The sequence below is a fragment of the Centruroides sculpturatus genome, unplaced genomic scaffold, assembly GCF_000671375.1.
Source record: "Centruroides sculpturatus isolate CEXI.00-Female unplaced genomic scaffold, Cexi_2.0 scaffold207, whole genome shotgun sequence".
NCBI classification, from domain to species: Eukaryota; Metazoa; Arthropoda; class Arachnida; order Scorpiones; family Buthidae; genus Centruroides; species Centruroides sculpturatus.
The window spans coordinates 88,503-103,235 of NW_019384378.1; the positions used below are offsets into that span (position 1 = coordinate 88,503).

General features: G+C 28.0%; 1 long non-coding RNA gene across 1 annotated transcript; it reads right to left on the bottom strand.

Annotated features, from left to right (window-relative positions):
• Positions 1-11,408: 11,408 nt before the first annotated feature.
• On the bottom strand, positions 11,409-11,997 carry LOC111617694. The gene is made up of 3 exons (XR_002755464.1): positions 11,908-11,997; positions 11,737-11,808; positions 11,409-11,651 (listed from the first exon to the last, which is right to left on the bottom strand). It is a non-coding gene; the product is annotated as an uncharacterized LOC111617694 (long non-coding RNA).
• Positions 11,998-14,733: the final 2,736 nt, after the last annotated feature.

Sequence of the window (14,733 nt, forward strand, 5' to 3'; positions counted from 1 at the left end):
TTATTATACATCTAATACTTAATGTGCTCAATGTTTTAACATAAAAATATATTTAAAAAAATCTGTAATATAAAAAATTTAGTAAAGTTCTTATAAAAGCCTATTTTGTAATGATGAAGAGAGCCGATAAATTATTGAATACACCAAGCTATTCTCTTTTATTCTATTTGATCAATTATAGGAGGGACACCTGCGATTTATCATGTAAAAAGTATGTGATAAAAAATTTACGTCAATCTTTTCCTTAGAAAGGAAATTGCACAATGTACAACATTGCCTTTACAAAGACAAATGTTTTGTTATAAGTCAGACAAAGATTTCGTTCCAGTAAAAATATAAATTATTATACTTAAAATACGAATAAAAATAAAGTATTCTTATTAATACATTTAAATTAACTAAATTATTAATGTAACATGAATTTAAATAATAAATATTCGATTAAAAATTTATAAGAAATAATTTTTATATTATTCAAAGTTATGACAAGAATTTGAATGAAGAATGATGATTCGATTTCATTAAAAATGAAATGTTTTAAATATTAAACTTTCTATTAAATTTAAAAGTAAATTTTTCTTTTTAATAATTTGAAGTTCTCTATAGTATTTTAAATATTTTAAAATCTTAGTAATTATCTTTTATTTAATGATTTAATATAAATTGAAGTTCCTGTGCTTAATAAAATTTTAATCTTTCAACGGATTGAATTAACAATTAAATCAATTTGCAAACAATATTTAAATGGTTTCGCTCCTCATGAACGTGGATTTACTTCACGATTTCTTCACTGAATAGAGCCAATTTTCCATAGAAAATCCTCCCCTCTGCAGATCACCGTGTATTGCATTGCCTACTCCCACCGAAAGTACAAATCTGCCTACAATAAATAATTGGAGAGTTTTTCTGAACTACTTTACAATGAATTGCATTAATATCTTAGTATTGCTCATTATGAACGAATGTAATTACTAGTGAATTGGCCAGCAAGCATGAGAGAGTAGAATCCAAACAATTCATGAAAAAATGATTATAGTGCTAAATTGTGTTGTCCCGGGCTTCCTGACAATAATAAGAGAAATATTATTGTTTGTTTATCTTGCCAAATCAAGAAATTAACGACATGAATGCAGAATCCAACCGTTTAATATACTGGTACATGGATGCCAATTAATTTAATAAAAAATATATATATTTCATTAATGATCCTAAGAAAATAAGCTTTTAAATGTTAAATTTTTAATGATGTAGACTAGTAACAGCGTGATTTATTATTGTTAGAGTCCATTTTATGCAATAATTTTCTGATTCATTAAAGTTGTTAGAAAATATTTTAAAAAAATATTATTATTATTATTATTATGTGAGGGATCATTCGTAAGTTACGTAAAATTATTTTTATACTTTTCAACTATCATTCCACTCTCAGTAACGCTCCGTAACATACACTTCAAAATTACGTAACACATATCCTTCCACTATACTCTATTAAAGAGTAATACACAACACAAGGTACTGAACGTTATATTATTTTATTAATTACATGTTTGACTTAAAAAGTATTATAAACATCAGACACAAGGCTCTACTTTCGCAAACGTGAAATGCTTTACGGTGGTGGAGTATTTACATTACGTAATTCTAGGGTCAAGCAAGGATTGAGTGACCCTAGCATTGAGTAACGTTTTTGTAAATATTCCCACCCCTTTGTAACAAATCGTAACGATTACCTGCATTCGAATCGTTCCATTTAATTCGTTTATCTTTAATAAATGACTGTTTTTTTATGTATAATGGATGGCATTTTTCAAAATTTATAAGGATTACGTTCAGTGAAAAACGAAGGATCTACCTGTGCTTAATTAATAGTAATTAACACTTAACTAATGATAATTGTGTGATGCAATTTTGATAAACAAATTGTTATTAAGAATCGTATTATATCCTGACAAATGATTTCATAAATTACTTTGACAAATTGTGAATTTGTTATATTAAAGTGACAAGATAATTAACTATAAGACTTAACGAGAGAATACTTGTAAATTTGTCCTCCATAATTACGTAATTAGGGAATTATCTCTATAAGACTATAAGTAATTTATTTAAATATATAATAGTTACTATTATAATTAATGAATGTAAGTAAATTTAGAATTTTTATATACAATCGTCTATATTTTTTGCCAATTTAAAATGCCAATGTATATTACGTTTTAATTGCTTCAACAGTGTATTTTTATACATATTTTTTCGCTAAATATGTACCAAACAATAAAACTTATAATTAAAAACAGTCTCTATTTAAAAACTCATTAAAATATTCTCAAAAACCTTAAGATAATGGTCAACTTCTCTTCATGAGACTTAAGTTTCTGAGGTATTTAAAAGGGGGGGGGGAAATGTAAAATCAATTTTATTGTAGTGTTTCTTCTATTTTTATGAATTTTAAGTAAATTTATCGTTCTTATTATACATCTAATACTTAATGTGCTCAATGTTTTAACATAAAAATATATTTAAAAAAATCTGTAATATAAAAAATTTAGTAAAGTTCTTATAAAAGCCTATTTTGTAATGATGAAGAGAGCCGATAAATTATTGAATACACCAAGCTATTCTCTTTTATTCTATTTGATCAATTATAGGAGGGACACCTGCGATTTATCATGTAAAAAGTATGTGATAAAAAATTTACGTCAATCTTTTCCTTAGAAAGGAAATTGCACAATGTACAACATTGCCTTTACAAAGACAAATGTTTTGTTATAAGTCAGACAAAGATTTCGTTCCAGTAAAAATATAAATTATTATACTTAAAATACGAATAAAAATAAAGTATTCTTATTAATACATTTAAATTAACTAAATTATTAATGTAACATGAATTTAAATAATAAATATTCGATTAAAAATTTATAAGAAATAATTTTTATATTATTCAAAGTTATGACAAGAATTTGAATGAAGAATGATGATTCGATTTCATTAAAAATGAAATGTTTTAAATATTAAACTTTCTATTAAATTTAAAAGTAAATTTTTCTTTTTAATAATTTGAAGTTCTCTATAGTATTTTAAATATTTTAAAATCTTAGTAATTATCTTTTATTTAATGATTTAATATAAATTGAAGTTCCTGTGCTTAATAAAATTTTAATCTTTCAACGGATTGAATTAACAATTAAATCAATTTGCAAACAATATTTAAATGGTTTCGCTCCTCATGAACGTGGATTTACTTCACGATTTCTTCACTGAATAGAGCCAATTTTCCATAGAAAATCCTCCCCTCTGCAGATCACCGTGTATTGCATTGCCTACTCCCACCGAAAGTACAAATCTGCCTACAATAAATAATTGGAGAGTTTTTCTGAACTACTTTACAATGAATTGCATTAATATCTTAGTATTGCTCATTATGAACGAATGTAATTACTAGTGAATTGGCCAGCAAGCATGAGAGAGTAGAATCCAAACAATTCATGAANAGCCGAATAGTTTGGCCGAATATTCGGCTATTCGGCCACGCTTCTGGCCGAATATTCGGTATTCGGCCTGAGGCCGAATATACTATTCGTTACAACATTAGTAATTATCTTTTATTTAATGATTTAATATAAATTGAAGTTCCTGTGCTTAATAAAATTTTAATCTTTCAACGGATTGAATTAACAATTAAATCAATTTGCAAACAATATTTAAATGGTTTCGCTCCTCATGAACGTGGATTTACTTCACGATTTCTTCACTGAATAGAGCCAATTTTCCATAGAAAATCCTCCCCTCTGCAGATCACCGTGTATTGCATTGCCTACTCCCACCAAAAGTACAAATCTGCCTACAATAAATAATTGGAGAGTTTTTCTGAACTAATTTACAATGAATTGCATTAATATCTTAGTATTGCTCATTATGAACGAATGTAATTACTAGTGAATTGGCCAGCAAGCATGAGAGAGTAGAATCCAAACAATTCATGAAAAAATGATTATAGTGCTAAATTGTGTTGTCCCGGGCTTCCTGACAATAATAAGAGAAATATTATTGTTTGTTTATCTTGCCAAATCAAGAAATTAACGACATGAATGCAGAATCATCTGTTAACAAAAATTATTTTATAAAAATTTGCTACTCTATCCTTAAGGTATCTGCTATTAAAGGGTGCTAATGTATTCTGCTACATCCTGTACGAAAATCTAACATCAGAATTACAGATGAAAAGTTTTAAAGTTAGTTAATCAACACTTTAAATGTTATTTTATGGCTTATTTTAAATCTTAATGTACGAAACATGTGCTATGTGAATCAAGAAAAGGATTCGAGTTCTAAACTGATAAAATGTATTATCTCCATTGAGAAAACTTTGTTATAGAGTAAAGTGCAGAAATAACAAATTCTTATAAATAAATACTCAAAGTATCTAAACTGGAACAAGCTTATCTACATTTATAATAAGACTTTAATTACGCCCAGAGAACTATTTATTTTTAATGCTGAAACTTAGCCATTACCAGTCCTTCCTTCACTTACAATGCAAACTTCCTATTCATCCACAGAAAAAAACTCTATATTAAAATTCTGTTTAATATTTTAATATATAGCCATATATTTTTTAAAAAAAATTATATAATTAATTATTGTAAAATGGCAAAAAGCTTAATTTTAAAGGTATGGATGAATTTTAAAAGAATTGTAAATGCTAATAACGAATAAAATCTTTATTAACTCCGACCATACTCGACACATGACATGACGACACACGAATCCGTCTATCTCCCTGCCTCGTCTATCTACAACCACCAAAATTTAACAGTATTAATTTAACTAATGAACAAATCTTCTTGCAAAATTTCAGAAATTTTCGACAAAAAACACAGGAGTTATTAAGCTTTAATTTGGGTGAACAAAATCATGTCTCCCATACACGCACACTAATAACTATACATACAGAAGAAACCCTCGAATTTTTATATATTTCGAGATCCATTGAGTCCAAAAATGTAACAGTCTTGGGAGATTCTTTTTTGACCGATTGTCATACTCACCCCTCTGTTATATGTAACGATTTACAAAGTTCACGACAAATTAACTATATATTTCAATATTTCTACGGAATGAAAGTACAGAGATTTCTTTATAAATTGATTTTTATTCTCGTTATAATAAAAACAATTTTATATATACATAAAGAAAAGAATTTGATACAGTCTCTCCCTTATAGAAAAGTTAAAGAACATCGAAGTTTTTAGTACAAGAGAACACAACTTGATACAGTTCCCTTTACAGAATTTAAATTCAACTTTTAATGATGTCAACTTTGAAATTGAATTAGTATCGGAATTTTAATCCAAACATTACATCTGAAAGAAGAGAAAATAGAAAAATCGAAGAAACTCGAGAGCATATTTCTGAATAAAAATCCAATATGTTAAATATAAATCTTATTCGATAAAACTTCTTTGTCACCGAATTAAAGGATGAATTATTTTCTTACATTTCTCTTTTGGCCACTAATATTTTTCATACAAAAACAGTATTATTATCATTGTTTTAACATAAAAATATATTTAAAAAAATCTGTAATATAAAAAATTTAGTAAAGTTCTTATAAAAGCCTATTTTGTAATGATGAAGAGAGCCGATAAATTATTGAATACACCAAGCTATTCTCTTTTATTCTATTTGATCAATTATAGGAGGGACACCTGCGATTTATCATGTAAAAAGTATGTGATAAAAAATTTACGTCAATCTTTTCCTTAGAAAGGAAATTGCACAATGTACAACATTGCCTTTACAAAGACAAATGTTTTGTTATAAGTCAGACAAAGATTTCGTTCCAGTAAAAATATAAATTATTATACTTAAAATACGAATAAAAATAAAGTATTCTTATTAATACATTTAAATTAACTAAATTATTAATGTAACATGAATTTAAATAATAAATATTCGATTAAAAATTTATAAGAAATAATTTTTATATTATTCAAAGTTATGACAAGAATTTGAATGAAGAATGATGATTCGATTTCATTAAAAATGAAATGTTTTAAATATTAAACTTTCTATTAAATTTAAAAGTAAATTTTTCTTTTTAATAATTTGAAGTTCTCTATAGTATTTTAAATATTTTAAAATCTTAGTAATTATCTTTTATTTAATGATTTAATATAAATTGAAGTTCCTGTGCTTAATAAAATTTTAATCTTTCAACGGATTGAATTAACAATTAAATCAATTTGCAAACAATATTTAAATGGTTTCGCTCCTCATGAACGTGGATTTACTTCACGATTTCTTCACTGAATAGAGCCAATTTTCCATAGAAAATCCTCCCCTCTGCAGATCACCGTGTATTGCATTGCCTACTCCCACCGAAAGTACAAATCTGCCTACAATAAATAATTGGAGAGTTTTTCTGAACTACTTTACAATGAATTGCATTAATATCTTAGTATTGCTCATTATGAACGAATGTAATTACTAGTGAATTGGCCAGCAAGCATGAGAGAGTAGAATCCAAACAATTCATGAAAAAATGATTATAGTGCTAAATTGTGTTGTCCCGGGCTTCCTGACAATAATAAGAGAAATATTATTGTTTGTTTATCTTGCCAAATCAAGAAATTAACGACATGAATGCAGAATCATCTGTTAACAAAAATTATTTTATAAAAATTTGCTACTCTATCCTTAAGGTATCTGCTATTAAAGGGTGCTAATGTATTCTGCTACATCCTGTACGAAAATCTAACATCAGAATTACAGATGAAAAGTTTTAAAGTTAGTTAATCAACACTTTAAATGTTATTTTATGGCTTATTTTAAATCTTAATGTACGAAACATGTGCTATGTGAATCAAGAAAAGGATTCGAGTTCTAAACTGATAAAAATGTATTATCTCCANAAAATCGATACGTTGTGTCAGCATCTTAACACACAAAAAATTACTGAAATCTTTTGTTTTTCTTGCAAAATAATATAACATTTTAAATTTAAAACATTTTAAATTTGTTAAAAACAATCTTTACGAGTTAAAACATTAATATTATAGTTTTTTTCTCGTAAATTTTGTATTTAATTTTACTTAAAAATACATCTAATAATATACAATTTCCATACAACGATACGTGCTAGATGCATCATGAATATATATATAATTAAATAATAAATCCCGTAAAAACAATTTTATTTATTTATTTTTAAATAACGATTTATACATCATTTTAAAGCTTTATGTAATTTAGTAAGACACTTTTTCTTCAATTTTATCCATTTAAATTTTATGCCAATTGATAGATTAATTAGCATCTTAGATGATTGAGAACGTCTCATTTTCTTTAGAAAAAATATATTGATTTACGAAAAAGACTCTTGAATAAACACGATTAAATATTATGTTTGACTTTGTGTTTGAATAAAGACATGTGTAAAAAAGATTTTTATTTTTAACTTTCGGTATCGATTTTGTAATATTTAACTTTCTTAAAACACACGAAAAGAAAGAAAGAAAAAATAAATAAATAATTAATTAAATTTTATGTCCTGAAGCGAAGTAATGACTTTCAAAACAAGAAAAATGTTTTTTAACTTCGGTTTTAGATTAGCACTTTTTGACACTTATTTCTAAATTTATGTTTTTAAGCAATTATTTCTCATTAAAAACTAAAACGAATGGATTTCAAACTTTTAAATTAAATCACATGACAAGAAATTAAATACACAAACAAATAGCCTATTCCGTAACATACGAAACGAACTAAGCCATTGGTTTGTTTATCCAGTTGTTTGCTACTTAAAAACTCACAATAATTTTAAAATATTGAAATTTCTAACTTATAATCTATACAATTAAGAATTTCTGAGCATTCGAAATATTTATATTATGGACTTATTAAAATACATATATATATATAAAGGTTATAAAAAATATATATACCTACATTCGATAAAGCTAACTCATAAAATTCTCTTCTTGTTACTCAATACGAAACTCAGGATATAATACTTTGTTTTATATCTTTCTATACCGGACTATTGTTAGGGAGTAATAGTTTTATTTCTTTTCTATCGAATCCTGTTGAGAAAGATGAAAAGATAAATGACTTTCAATCGATACATTTTTATATTTTTGTGAAGCCATAATATTGTCAAATGCAGATTTTTTTCTCCTATTATATCGATAAGAATATATATATATATATATATTGTGTGTAGAAAGTAAGCATTAATATAANTTCAAGTAATTTAGGAATAGAGAAGAATTTTTAAGTTAATTTTATGCATAATCATTTCTACTAAATTATTTTTTGTTTCATAGTTAGAGATAATGCCCCACATATTAGGGACCCAGGGCCATCGTATAATATTTGGCACCAGGGAAAATATGGCGCCTATTGTTTAGTCTTTCACTAGATAAAGGAAAGATTCCGTAGTTTTAAGAAACAATATAAGAATATAATGGTGGCAAGCAGAGCACATTAACAATTGTGAGATCCGGAATTTTTGTGACGAAAATGTCGCCTTTTTATCAACAAAAATGTTAATTAATTAAACTTTCGTTTATGTAACGCCTTAGAAGAAAAAACGATCTTGCCCGGAATTGTGTAAACTTTCCGGTCCTAACTAGCAACATCCATTGTTCTCTGCAGAACTTGCATCTCATCTTGCAAGAAAGTTTACAGTTAGTACCTAAATGTCGTCATTTGTTGTAGATCCCAGAAACACTTTAACTCATGAACATCCGATCACGTGGTGGAAATTTCCACTAAAACCTATAAAAGACCGTTCTTACCCCCTCTCGGGGAAGTCTCTTAACGAACGCCGGACTAACGACATCGCTCCGATCTTCCGAACCCGCCGAATTCCGATCTCCGATGAACCTCGAATTAAATCAGCGCTTAAGTCGCGATTATATGTAAATTGTGCCGAAACTGGATTATAACCCTTGGATCGTTCAGAATCGTCAAGGGGACGGCTATACAGAGGTATGAAAGAACGGTGAAACTCTCTCTAAGTCGGTACAGAAACTTTGTGTCTTTAAGTCGGTATAGAAACGAGCTTGGTGTAGTCTTTTGTCATTTTGCTTACTTTAATAAATTGTTATTTTATTGGTTAAAAATATGGTAGACTCCTTTTATCGATCACGCCCTTTACCTTATCGTCGACCCCAAGCAACTCTCCCTTCACTCGCCTGACGTATCATCCTGACTAGTGACAGAGGCGGGCGATCTCTGACCTCCCCTCTGGTTCACGCAATACATTTCTGGAATATAGTTCATAGAAAAATCAGTGGGTCGTTCTAGCTTCAAGGGACTCAGAAAATTTTGAATTAAGGAGTTCCATGTATTGACTTCAGACATTATTCTTCGAAGGAAGTTTTGGGGGAAATATTTTCTTATAAAAGATTGGTTTGAGGCACTTTGTCGGTGGGGAACCCAGGGAATTGTCTTTTTTTTTTTTTGCCTACAGGATAATGTGCCATTGAGGAAAATGTTCAAGTATACGTGATAATATAATTTTTCATAATCGTTTGTGATAGTTTTCTATGAATTTATTAGTTCGTTCATGTAAATTTTCTCAGGTTCTCGTCTCAGACTTAAAACCAGGTAAAAATAAGATGTTAATTTGATCACATTCTCAGGAGAGATAAACTGATATTAGACCACTATACTTCGGATGCGAGGAAGAAAACTGAGAAGATAGTGTATTTATTTTAAGACTAAAAGTATTACTTCTGCAGAACTATTTGAATTGCATCTCAATAACAAAGAACTATAGTCTGCGTAGCGAAAGAGTAGACATGAGTCAGCCTGAGCTGGAAGAGTCTATGTCAGATGAAAGGAACGAAAGCAGACGTGGATCTGATCTTTTCAACTGTTTTTTTTATTTTTAAAACGTTTTTATACTATTTTCATCATAAAAAATTTATTGTTTTACTGTTTTTTTACAAATTTTATTACTGTGATTCGTGTCTCCTTTCCTTCCTTTCACCTGACATAGGCTCTTCCAGTTCAGGATGACTCATGTCTATGGTAAATGAGCATAAAATTTTAATGGTAATAATGAAGAAATACAAAAGTTAAATGAGAAAGGGCTTAAGTGGTAAGTCCTTTTCCATTTAGTTAAATTCTACGTTACATTTAATTAATATAATAAAAGCAAACCTTCAAAGAGATGTTAATCGATTAAATTCTCTTTGCTCTTTATACAGAAGAATAATTTAGATGAAAACAAGTAATTATTTATTGTGACATCGTCACAATGCTGGCTTCAATTTTTCATCGCAATGCTCTCAATTTTAGCAGTGTCTTGCCCCTGTACATCATACTTTTCCTGCTAACATAAGAATCATTGCCGGTCATCTATCTAACACCGTCCAGGAAAAATTTTTTTAATTGAAATAACGTGACTTCTGATTCAAACCGGATATTCGTATATAGTTAATAAAGGCCTTCTGTCCCGAACTTTCCATATTTGGTCTCTACTTTCATCTATCTAACTCCGTTCTCGGGAATAAGAAAGGACAGACATGACAAGCAGATGCCAGTGGGAATTTATCAATTTGAATAATTTCTTAATAAATAAGACGTGCAGTTACAATAAATCGTTCTTTCATCTTACTAAGATTTGGATTTATCTTAAACTTAGTAAGCCAATAGTTTAAAGTTTAGGTGATAGGCCTATATTTCGTGAGAAATAAATTGCATTTGGTGTCATGTTTACTCTGATAGCGACCCTTAATTCTATGTGGATCATATAGACACGTCACTATCTATAAAATTATATTTGTGAACAGCTTTTTATATATCTCATATTACTTTTAGACTAAAATTGTTGTATTTTCTAGAAGATTTTCTTTAAATATATAAACTAATAGAATTGTATGAAATCATTAAATAAACTCTTGGTTTCATATTATTTTATAGATAATATATACAATAAATGAATATGAATAGTTTCTTTTTTTGTTTTTCTTGTATCTGTTTACATTCGATTAAATATTTTGTAATTTTAAATGTAGTTTTTATCTCCTTTACTTAATTAAATTAGTATAAAACCTTATATATTTGACGCTTGTTATAGGAAATAATTATAATTAAATGCTTTGTGTCTACTAAGAAATAATAAAAATGACTTTTGCTCGTTCATATTATAAAAATAATATTTAAAAAATGAATTTATTAGTCATTATTATTATAAGATTACAACTTGTTATTCGAAACACAGCTTACATCAACTTCAATTAATTATGTCTTAATGATATCAAATTCTATTAATATACATCTAATTTTCGACTCGACATTTAATTATTGATTTATTATTCTCGAAATTTGATATTAAATTTTAATTTCTTAACATTCTTAATTATATCGAATTAAAATTTCATGTAGATTTAACAAATAAAAGATTAAGGTTTATTTATTTAATTGTATTGTCTTTCACTATACTGTCATACTACATCTTTGTAGTGAAGATGCTATTTTATATAATTACAAATACTATATAAACATTTCACATTTATTTTTATCCTTTTTGAATTACTATGTCTGCTCAGTATCCTCCTGGGACATTTTCTTATCCTCTTTTTCATACCCTTACTTTCGTCCTTTCTTCAGTATGGATCCTTGACTAGGCTCAATTTCTTAATAATAATATTAAAAATATATTTTACATGTTATTGTAAAAGGATTTAGGTATATTTAATTAATATTTTAAAGGATAATTACATATAATTCAGTAAAGTACGATCCTTGATTTTAGAGGGAACTTGACCAATCTTTCAAAGATGAATCTGTATACTGTAATTGAGAAATAATTAACTAAATTTAAGAATTTATTAGGATATATCTTTTTAAAAAATTGTAATTTACGGTCTAATATTTACAAAATAAATTTACTTATAAATTTGTAATAATCCAGCTCCATTGGAACGAAGTGTTTTCCCTTTGTTTAAAGTTCATTATTGTAATACTTTATTACAAAAAATTTAATTTATATTTGTAAGGATAATTTTTAAGCATTTAAAATTTATTCATTTCCAATTCGAATTTTATAAAGGTCAAGTGTGTAGATAGAATAATTTATAATTGATTAATTAATAAGTTGCCATTGTAAATTTGATAGTACGCTTGTTATCAAATTTCTCGTGTTTCAGTTTCAAAATTGACATAATTTCACAGTATTTTATATATAAACTATTTTGATAAAGTGAAGGATGAAAAAGCAAAATGTAAAAAAGTTTTCTTTGCTGTTTTTCGAGCGTTAAAACCTGCGACAAGTTTTGGAAAAAAGGCTAGATAAATCTTTCGAAATAATGACCTTTGATAATTGTCTGGCCATTAAGGCTAGATATATTTATCCGGCTTTAAAAACCAGACAATCTTCACTTCAAAATTTTTCTTTTTAATATTGATATTTAAAACAAATACGGATAATGACTTTCTGTTTATTTATATACTTAATTATGTCCTAATTACGTTAAAAAACATTTTTTACCGAAAGAATATACAATAGACTCTCGCCAATCTTTCACTCAATAATCTATTATCTTAAATATCCGTCTTACCTTCCGGTGTGATCGTGTATGCCCTTCCGTTTTCGTGAAAATGTGATCATTTGTCACGACGGGTAACGCCATTCATTGTCTTTAAGTCTATACACTTTTAGTAATCTGGCATCCGTCAGTGAAAAGAATGGCCGAATTAGCGAGAGTCTATTGTATTCGGTTACTGTTTTATCATTTGATATGTATCAGGAAATCAAATGTTTCTGCAGTTTCAATATTATTATTTAAACGATTACAGTGCTTGCAGAAAGGTTTCAATGTAATGACAACAGTATTCGCTTGCATAATAGTTTAGAAAAAACCTGGAAGTTAAGCAAACGGGTTTGAATTAGATTGCCAACAACAAATTCTAGTAGTTTATGAACTGTTTGTCGCTGCTTTCACAATACAAGAATGAGCTAGTTTGGAATAGGTACAATAAAAGATAAGTTGTCTGTACAACAGCGTTCATATCATACGTATATATTGCTATCGAGTGAACCTCTATTGCAAAACACCAACGTCCAGAATCCATCAATAGAAAATCTGATAGACTGCAGTTCTTTGTGTTCATTATGACTCCTTGTTACTGGTCAAACAATACTTTGCACAACTATAAGTATACAATGGTTTGCGAATGCACTACTCCAAAACAAGCCTACACTTGTTCATAGTAAAGGAGGTGTATTCATTCAAAACAAATGTCTACTAGTGATCAAATGGATAAAATATAGTTTATAGTTAGAGCCTGACCACTTTACTTGTCTAATCCTAAATAAGGACCCGTTTCCTGTACAGTGAAAGATCACCTAGAAGGCGCCCCTTGTCAGAATTCTCGTGTTCGTTGCCTAATTCCATTAATCTAATCTTAATTCTTCAGGACACAATGTTCGCCCTTACACAACGCGAATCAGTTGAGATAAACTTCATGACTTTGATTTGGAAACTCTACTAAAGAATCAACTAAAGAATCTACTCAGAAATATTTAGTTTTTTTAAATAAAGAATTCATCCTGAACGAATAGATTTAAAATTTCTCATAAAGATACATTTAAGATAGTAATAATAAAGTTATAGAAACATAAAATTCAATAACTGTATCATCAAAAATTTGAATTAAACTTCATTAAAATTGATAGATTTACAAAATTGAAAATATTTCATTCAACAAACTTTTTATTGTTTCTAAAAGTTTCCCACTAGTTACTCGCGGAAGGCACTCCCATCTTGACAGATTGAGCGTGTGTTGCGTTGCTTTAAACTATCGATTCAATTCAATGCAATCGAAACATATCAAAACAAGCTCCTATATTAAAATAGCTTAAAATAAAACAATTCAAGAATGTTTTTTACACGATGGATATGGAAAAGACCCTCTTAGTGCTTACAAAGGAAAAACAGAGAAAAGTGAATATAAGAGCCCTGTTCCTTACATTATTTTCTTAGCGGTCCTGGGTTCTGATTTTTCTGGATTGGTTTATAGAAATTTTACTTTGATTTTATTATTTCGGAAATTTCTTTGGGTCATATAGTGTTTTGAGAAACCTGGTAATGCTATGCGAAGCCAGGTGGCACTGTGTGCCAATAAATAAAATTGAGTGTGAGTGAGAGAGAATCTTTTGAGGAACCAAGATTATCGTTTGTTTCTGGTTTTCCATACTGACTACTTCGCCAGCCCTAGCGTAGGTTAGTTCAAATTGTATCCATAATGGATACAATTTGAGACTAGCCACATGTAATCCATTTGAACTAACACAATAATATTAGACCGACTCTATTCTTGAATAAAAAACTGTTCTAATGCATTTACAGTATAAAATTACAATTTAAAACAAAAAAAACATGATGACATATGGTCATTATTTCTATTATCGTGTTCATAAAGCTCTGTAAATTCTAATGATTCATTTCATCCTATGTAAAATGATTTAAATCTCCACTTAGTCAATACAATACGAAAAGAGTATGCTTAGTTGTTGATTACCATCATATTAGACCTACCACAAAATATTAGTAACATAATCAAAAACACATTTACTTTTGCTTAATAACAGATTTAAAATTTTATTTCTAATCATAAGAATAATACATCAGTTTATTGCTAGTGCTCATAATAATTTACAAAGTTTTTAGTGTTGTTGTCGTAAAAATCAGTTAGAAGTGACTGCTGAGAATATGC